Source organism: Nuphar pumila, chromosome 7 (assembly GCF_984573655.1).
Source record: "Nuphar pumila chromosome 7, dmNupPumi1.hap1.1, whole genome shotgun sequence".
Classification (NCBI taxonomy): domain Eukaryota; kingdom Viridiplantae; phylum Streptophyta; class Magnoliopsida; order Nymphaeales; family Nymphaeaceae; genus Nuphar; species Nuphar pumila.
In genome coordinates, this window is record NC_143255.1 from 22,066,778 (window position 1) to 22,076,008 (window position 9,231).

Here is a 9,231-nt window from a genome sequence, read left to right on the forward strand (position 1 = left end):
CTGTAGAAGATAATTGAAAAATGAAAGCCAAGAATATTACCCATACATAACTGAGTATTTTTCTTTTGGCTCCCTCTTTTTTCCTAAAATAGTTTTTATAAATATTGCAAATGTATATATATAATGAGTGGTAGATGCACAATCCATAGGTACGCAGCTACCAGTGGAGTTTTGTTGAGTAGGCTCAACGTTTTTTCCCGCAAAAAATGCTGAAAACCATCAAAAACCATGGAAAAAAGCCTTTAGCGTGATTCTGAAACGCTGCTAAAAACCTTTTTTAAATGTCAGGTGCGTCTCCTAGGGGGCGTTAGCGATGCTTCAAAAGCGACAATGCGCAAAACCACGTTTTTAGCATTTTTTGCACCGTTTTCGCATGCTGGCTTTCCATCACGCGAGCAATGGATGGCCAGCGTGATCAAACTGTAGCTACACACCTAAGGATTGCACACCTGCCACTCTCTCTCTCTCTCTCTCTCTCTCTCTCTCTCTCTCTCTCTCTATATATATATATATATATATATATATATATATATATATATATATATATATATATATATATAATCTTACCAGTCTACAAACGGTTAATCGCATCACAAATAAGTCAGCCTAAATCCATAAACAATTTGAAATCAATTAAATAATAAAATAACATAAAAAAACCTATATTCACGAATCTTTGGGAATAGACTATGAAATTCCTAATATCGTGGCAATACTTTCAGTGCAAAGTAAATAATAAAGGACATCAGCAGAAAAGACAAATTTTACAAGTAAATAAAATTGCATTCTTTAACTAATAATCATCAACATATTTCTACTTAATGTCAGGTATAACTTACAAAATGCTTGTCTTCACCATGACACCAATTCTTAAACATATTAAAAGTCATTGACCCCTTGTAAGTAATTGACTCAGTGAAGGTCTTTGCTTACATAATCCAAACCTATCAAGACCCTGGTGGGTTAGTCGTAGGGCTATCAATAGGTCAGACTCATGCTGGACCCATTCTCTATGGAACTGAGTCCAGTTTTAACCGAAAAAAAAAACAAAAAACAAAAACACACTACATCAGTGTTGTGAAAAGCGTTGAGGAGTAGCTAGGTGCTTCACCAAAAACCGAGGCAAGGCGTAAGCCTCGAGGCGTAAAGTGTAAGCCTCAAAATTCTTTTTTGAAGACTTTATAAAAAAAAAAATTTAAAAATATCCAAAAATACAAATAAATAAAGAAATGCTTTATTGATGAAATAACAACCAATAAGAAATAGAAAATCTTTCTATGAATCCACGGGCGACCCAAGAGCATTTAATCTATGACATGGAACAGGACCGAGGAAAGAAGGTCACCAACTAGCACTTTCAACATGAAAGACCCTATCGCAGCTTGCGAGGCACTGTTGAACCCCAATATAAGCATGTGACTCAGCTGTAGGGCAGATTCAGGGATTCCTAATACTGGCAACATAGACTTAGGGCGCACCATGCCGCTTGGGTTTTTTGACAGGCAAGGGGCGAACCCCAATATAAGCATGTTTACTTTGGGCGCACCATGCCCGCAGGGGGATGTCGCTGTCCCTGGACGGAAAATGGCTTCGGGAATCCTTGAACATATAGCCTCAGTTTTTTGTGGAGCGCCTAGCTATGCCTCAAAGCTTTTCACACCACTGGTCACGAGTGCTTATGAGGATTAGAGACATGCATATTTGACTACCTTAGGCATAAATTCCTATTCATTGTAGCAACTAGAATCTAAGAATTTTAAGCACTAATCTGAGAAATGAAAAAATTAAAGGCACTTAACAGAAACGCTAGAAATTCTACCCAAACCCTGCTTGGAGTTTACCAGATCGTAATCTGACTAAATCCCACAAAATCCAGGAAATGAAATACTTATGCAAGAATTACCGTCAATATGAAAAATGCAGAAACCGAAAACCTCAAATTGCAAAAAATTGACCCATAGTTCACCCAAAATACTATCAAAATCCCTGAAACTCATGCATCAAAAGGCAGATCAACAAAAATGCAATACCTAGATGGATTCCAGAAAGAATGCATCATCAGTCAAGAGATCTGCAAAAAAATGAAATACCTATTGACCCTTGTTAAACCAAGTCCAGTACTCCAGCTAATTCGGATAAGGTCTGGCTAGACTCATATCAGCTTCAGATCAAGTATGGGCCCATTGGACACGAACTGTAATCCTTAGAATGTGACAAAAATTATTTGGATTTTGGAGCTTGAATAAGATCCTACTCAGTAATGTTATGCTCAAACCGTTTATTCTTTGTTCATTAATTTAGTTATTTATGTAGAGAGAGAGAGAGAGAGAGAGAGTCTTTCAACGCCTCACAAGTGAGGCTTTATAATTGATTGTGGCCACTAGGGAAAATCTGTTGATCGGGCGATCCAATTAAGGACCATTAATAACATCTTATATGCTGTAAATGAGGCTAGCACCTGAGCAATCCAGAAAAATATTTCAGAAGAAATTAGGAAGTTGGATTTGTGTGCGTGTAATTCCACAGCTAAGAGTGGTTATCAAATCAAGCTACTCAAGCATGAGCTGAATTTGACTTGTTAAAGCCCATTTGAGCTCCATTAATTAAGCTAACAATGTGAGCTCAAACACTAATTTTCACCAAGAAACGAGATCAACCCTTTAATAACACTGTTTGGATCTGTACTCTGTTCAACTGGACAAATGAGTCCTAATTTGAGAGAGAGAGAGAGTTTGAAGGCATACAAAATGCCATACTAATTAACCTTTCTGTAAAAAACTACAATTGTGATCAACAACCCGCTAGATTTTTGAAGCAATAAACTTTAGTGATGAGGGATACAGATCGACCAACGAATAAAAAACCAACTTGTTCCCCACTTTCAAAATGATTAGACTAGTGCCAGTTTCAGTAGGGTTCTCTTGGCCCCCTTACTATTACATCACTCGAAATAAATTCATTTACCATAAACCCTTTTTTGTAAGTTACAAAAAGTGCAACGATGAACACTCAACATAACCACAACCCACCATTTTGATATTCGTTTCAGTTTGAAAGAAATGGGATAGGTAGCTCAAAAAATTGTAGTTTAATCGTCCATTTGAACTAAATTTAATTCTAATGAGAGCTAAGACAAAGATGCCAACCTTTTTAGATCATTTGGATCATTTGAACTTTGAAGGAAATGACTCAAATGACCTTAACCAACTTTTTTAGATCATAGAATCAGACCTCCTGTTTGCATTGTTATACCATTTCTAGAGCCATCTGTTTTTATTTTGGCAGTGTAGCACACTACCCATTCTCCTTAGAGGTCAGCTACCACCTTTTGATGTTGAATCAAGACGCAGTTGGCCCAGACTGTGAATTCTCAAACTACCCAGATCATCAAGAAAGTTCACTTGATTCCAGGCGACCAAGTTTACAACCTAAGTTGCAATAACTTTTCCAGGGAAATTATTTGAAAGTTTTGTTATTTTTTTTCACCACTTTCATGGGAATTCGAAAAAGCATATAACAAGACAAGAGTGATGAAACTACAACTCTAATATGTTTTATTATACTAGCCTTATATAAATTCCTAGCTCAATTTTGGTTCTCTTTTTCAATTTTCACCTGATGAATTTTGTTCATGCATCCCTTATCAGGTGAGAAGCCTAGACATTTGATATATATATATATATATATATATATATATATATATATATATATATATATATATATATATGCCAGATTTATGAAAAACATAAATACTGTGATTTAAACACGATATTTACGTTTTAAACGGCTATTTATCATGAAAAAATCATGTATTTTATTTTTAAATATTTTTTATCAATATTTCTTATAAAAAAATATTTTTCAATTGCCAAGATTTTGATGAAAAAAATGCAAGATTTATGAAAAATTTTCAAATTTTCACGAGTTTTTTAAAAAACAAGATTTTGCCGTTTGTGCAATATGATTGCACAAATATTTTTGCATTAAGCACCTGATCAATATCCTCGATCTTAAGGGCAAGGGCAGGCCCTATCAGCTGTGGGGCCTGATGGAGGGCAATCAGGCGCTTAATGCACAAATTTTGTGCCATGTGATTGCACCCGTTCCGGACTCGATCCAGTACCTGACCAATTAATTACCTAAAAAAGATACCCGGCCCCAATGTCTGGATGCCATGCTCCAACCTCACTCTCTTTGCGAAGGGTGGGAGGGCGTGGCATCAAGTCGGATCCAGTACTTAGCTCAACACTCGGCGCCAATGACGGGATGCCACATCCCTCAAAAAAATACTGGGCCGGATATTGGATCCTCCCTCATCCTGGCATCACGAATCCCAATCAGGTAAAGGTGCAACAAGTAGTCTATTATCTTTACGCTCCATTATGAAACTTCTCACTTCTATAGCTAATTAGTTTGACAGGGGGGGCAGTTTAAACATACATCTTATTAAGCCTCCATAGTTTAGCAAAACTCTGTTTAAAATACGTTCCTTTCAATAAAACTTTGAAAACCAATAAAAACAAAATTTAACTCGTCTTTTTCAAAAAAAAAAAAAAGACAGTAGAACATGAAAACTTATATTTAAACAAAATACTTTTCAAAAGAAACTCAATTACAGATCCAATTGGATCGAATCTTGGGTTAGGATCATAATGATTCTTGAATCTGAATCTCAATATTCCTATATCATAACTTGTTTCCCATAGACTAATTAAATTAAAATCGGATTAAAACCATAATTATTGTTTGATAATATTTTTGCAACTGGTTCTTTTATGCCGTTTTTTTAGTCATCTTTTTTAATGTTAGACCTGTCAAATAACATATCCAGCATTTAATTATTTTTTTCGTTTCATCTATTGCTAACTATGCCTTGAACTTGGAAGCTTTGTGCATGCCTGTCACAGGGACACGCCATTTTGGGTGTGTGTTCCTGTGACATGAGTGAATATGCTCGGACAGGCTGACACAAAGTCGGACGCATACAGTTATTATTTTAATATTTTTAAGAATATTTTAATACTTTTGATTTTTAGTAAAAATTATATTTTTAAAGTTAAAATATAAAAAATTAGTTTTTTAATTGATTAAAAGATTAAAAAATTCTGTGTCCTCATGTCCTATTTTCTGAAAAAAAATTCAAACTTGCAAGTCCAACTATTCCTTGTGTCCACAAATCTTTGTGAGATAGGTGCGTGCCCAGAAATTAAAGTTTGATCTCGTTGATCCTACTAAGGTACCACAGAAATGCAGCTGCTCCAAGATTGGCAGCTAGTAGTAATCAGGCTATCTTGCAAGGTACTTGGACTCTTGTCCCTTTGTTCCCTTGCACCCTGCGCATTTTCTTGTAATGGCATCTATTACTAAAAATCGCTGAACAGTCCAATGGATTTTATTAATTAATAATTTTTTTATATTCAGCAATTTCCTAAGAAAATCACTGGATTATTTAACGACTTTTAGGTATGCTTTGCTTTGGTCATAGGCTGTTACTTGGACAACTAACATGAGTTTTGGCATCAGACATGGGCACAAAGTGAGACACCTTATTTTTATATTTATACGAAAAAACCACCCCCAAGATTAGAGATCTAGTCACGCTGGCTCTACTTACTATCACTGTCATGGCAGCGTTGGCTTACTCTCATTGCCCCGAGGGGCTCTCATTCTTTGACTCAACTAAGCATAAAATGAGAGAAAATAAGGTTTAAATAATGTATGCAGGAAGTGTCCAACATTTGGTACTCTTTGTCTAAAAACACTAAAAAGTATCGAACATGCAACACTAGTTTCTATTTTTGGATACTTTTATGTTGAAAAAATGAAGTACCAATGACGTGTTTAGGAGTGTCAGCATAGCATAGGTGTCTGTGTCCAAAAGGGTCGGACATTGTCAACATAGGTCACAGGTGAGATGAACAATCAAAGATGAGAATCCATAACCTAAGATTATTGGTTATAAGGTCAGTCTTATGACCAATTTGCACAGGATTCACGAAAGGAAACATTTTCATTGAGTAAATCACAATTACAGTTTGCATTTTCTCATGCTTCACTAAACTTGAGAAAGTGCTGCTATTGTGATTTGCAATCACAAGAAGCCGAGAAAATCCAAGAATTATAAACCATTGCAAATGTTTCTTAGGGAGAAAATTAGTATTATCACTACAAGGATGAGGGTCAGCTACAATTTTTCTCTCCGCTATTGCTCTATTTCTTGCCGCTATTGGCCTATGACGGCGAAAATAAGTTGCCAAAAAAAAATGGTCTTTGTTGACCAATAAAGGCGAACATTTATAAGTCGCTGTTCATCGGAACTGCGAACACTAATAGCGACGAGGTTATTTTAACAGAGAGATAGGATATAATGGTGAGATCCCTGACTCACCGTTATAGCCTATAACAGCAAGAATTGACTTGCCGTTATAAGCTATAACGGCGAGACAGGGATCTCACCGTTATAACCTATAAACCTGAAAAAAAAACAATTTTGCTTATTTCTTGTCTCGAAGGCAATAAAAATACCACTCGAGAATTCAACGGGTTAATCAAAACCCAAACAAGAATTCAGTTGCCTAAAAGGAACCCTTGTAACAATTTTGATGACATACCAAGCACATAAATACAATATTAATAAGGTGAAAATTCCAGTGAGTCTCATGTTTAAGCATACACAGGAAAAAGCAATATCACTTACATAACAAAGGTACCTCATCATATGCACATGCAGTTAGAAAAGCAGAGGCACCCATACCTCATGAGAAGACATGAAGGGAAATCCAAAATAAAAAATAGGCTGTTGAGAGATGGAATCAAACCAGTCCCTTCCCCTCCATCTTTGTAGACCCAGGACTATGGCAGAATGAGTAATGAAATTCTTCACAAAGGGTTTGCCAGTTTCAATCACAGGAACACTCAGTCTATACTTTGAAAGCAAATATAGGTAAGGAATTTTTTTAGCAAAAAGTTGGTTGTAGTTTTCTAATGGTTTTCTTTCATTTGATGTCAACTGTTAAAATATATACATTTGCATTCACTCTGTAGTGCAACCTCTGTGACCACGACACTCCACTTAAGCTAAAAGATATGGGTAGGCGCCACAACATCGATCTTATTTGAACCATTACTATTCCAATAGCTAACTATTTCAACATAATGAAATTTAACTAGATCAGATAGCACATCCTACTATAAAATAAAATTTGAAGTTTGATCTGAAACACCTTTACAGTGTACCCAATCTAGGTATCTTTGTAAAACATTAAACACATCAGCCACAACAAGTAGCAACAGTATCTGAATTTTTTTCAAGGAAGCATCTGAACCTAGCACTACAGCTTACTAAATCATTAGGGCAAGAGTCTGATAGAACTCTTCACAGACATAATTCCCTTTGACTTGCCGAGTTTCAAGATCTAAAGTCTAAACTAAAACTTGGTCACAGTTTGGAAGTAATTAACTTCGTTAAGTCTGACTCGGGAACTTCTCAGAACTCAGCCAATCTCCTGTCATTGTGTTTACAGTTTTGGCAGGAACTAGCTCAATTGCATGCTTCTTTTAAGGCCTCCGCAATATCCCCTCTTTCCAACTATTAAAGTAGATAGGTGTATGAGATAACTCAAAAGCAGAATCCAATTCAATTTGCCTTTTGAGAGTTTAGTTAAATAGAACATAGCAACAATGAAGAGTACAAACATTCATAATACAACAGTACAGTACAAACAATAAAGATATAAAATTTCCTTCTCCATTTGAAACCTGAGCAACAATGAAGAAAAAGGAAATCACTTTGTAGAAAGAGGTTACCCTCCCCTGGTAAACAAAACGTTCATAATACAACAGTACAAACATAGAGTGAGAACAACAAACATTATAGACAGAGTAGCAGTAGTAAGGCAGTAGCAGCGCATCTACCGTGTGGCGGAAGTCGATCAAAACATCTTACATGCCTCAAACCCACCAATGCACCTCAGTCGAATGTTGTAAAAACCATGACCAAGCCAGCGGTAGAACAGAACCTCCTAACAGGTGTCCAACAAATTCGGGACACTCCAGTAAAATATTAAACACCTTGACTGCCATCTGAAATCTCAGCCTGCTTGGGCATATCTAGTTGATGTCTTCATTAGGAAATAACTGCATAAACATTTGAGACATGTCAAGAATGGTGAAAACCAAAAAGACATTCATGGAAGGTCCAAGCCTTGGCAAAAAGTAACACAAAATGTGGGAAACCATTTGGACCCGATACCAAAAGAGAGCCTCTCTGAGTTCCAGCCCAATGAGTTCACAAAACTTTGATGACCCTACACGAGATGCAACGGACATTACTATCTTGATAAAAATGAATCATAGTGAAAATAATAAATAAAAGTTAAACAATACACTGGAATTACCTTCATTTAACAAGATCAATAATGATAGTGACAAAAAATTTGACAAGATCCATACCTTACTGATCCAGTGCTATGGAGAGAGAGAGAGAGAGAGGCCATGGAGGGTTTGAGTAAGAACATCAAACCAGTGAAAAGAAGTGTAACTGCGTGCTTACCATTAAGGATAAGTGAGCGGCCTTCTCCATTGGCGTGTGATCCTTGGCACAGGTGAAGAGGAGATCGTCGTCTCTGTTGTACTTGAGGAAAGTGAGCAGCCTCTCGTGGCCCTTCATCAGAATCGGCCTCATCTTCGCTACCGCAACCTTAAACACCTCGGAAAAAACTCAAGAAGGAAGATAAGAACGAAAAGGATCGATCGAAGATGGGGGAAACCCTAAATCCTCTGGGAAAAAGAAAAAATATCGAAAAATCCCGAAGAAGAAGAGGAGAAATTGATACCTAATTAGGGTTTTCGCCTCTTCCTTGTAGCTGATAACGAGAGAGAGAGGGAGGGCGAACGAAACCCTAATTCTCCTTCGAAACCCTAAAAGCCGTAGGACGCAAAGCACCATTGATCAATCACAGTAACATTAGCTGGCCATTATTAATCGGCAAAATTAAAATGTTTTAACGGCAATATCTAACGGTGGCTAGAAAATCTCGTCCTTATACATATATTTTTAACAGTAAGTAAAGGAATATCCATACTAAGGGCGAAACTTTTTCTCGCTAAAAAAAAAAAGTCGCTATCATCCTTGTAACGTATGTTCAACCTAGAATGACTGCTTTCAGTTTTAATGATCTTTATTAGAACACAAACTCTCCCTTCAGCTAATTTCTGAAAATCACTGAACCC

At 36.5% G+C, this 9,231-nt stretch overlaps 1 long non-coding RNA gene across 3 annotated transcripts; it reads right to left on the reverse strand.

Annotated features, from left to right (window-relative positions):
• Window positions 1–7,727: 7,727 nt before the first annotated feature.
• Window positions 7,728–8,964, reverse strand: LOC149831493 (uncharacterized). Of its 3 annotated transcripts, none has more exons than XR_016433024.1 (4): window positions 8,835–8,964; window positions 8,552–8,698; window positions 8,252–8,306; window positions 7,728–8,136 (listed from the first exon to the last, which is right to left on the reverse strand). It is a non-coding gene; the product is annotated as an uncharacterized LOC149831493 (long non-coding RNA). The 3 variants fall into 3 exon arrangements; XR_016433025.1 differs by having other exon boundaries at window positions 8,552–8,707; window positions 8,835–8,903; XR_016433023.1 differs by having other exon boundaries at window positions 8,552–8,941.
• Window positions 8,965–9,231: the final 267 nt, after the last annotated feature.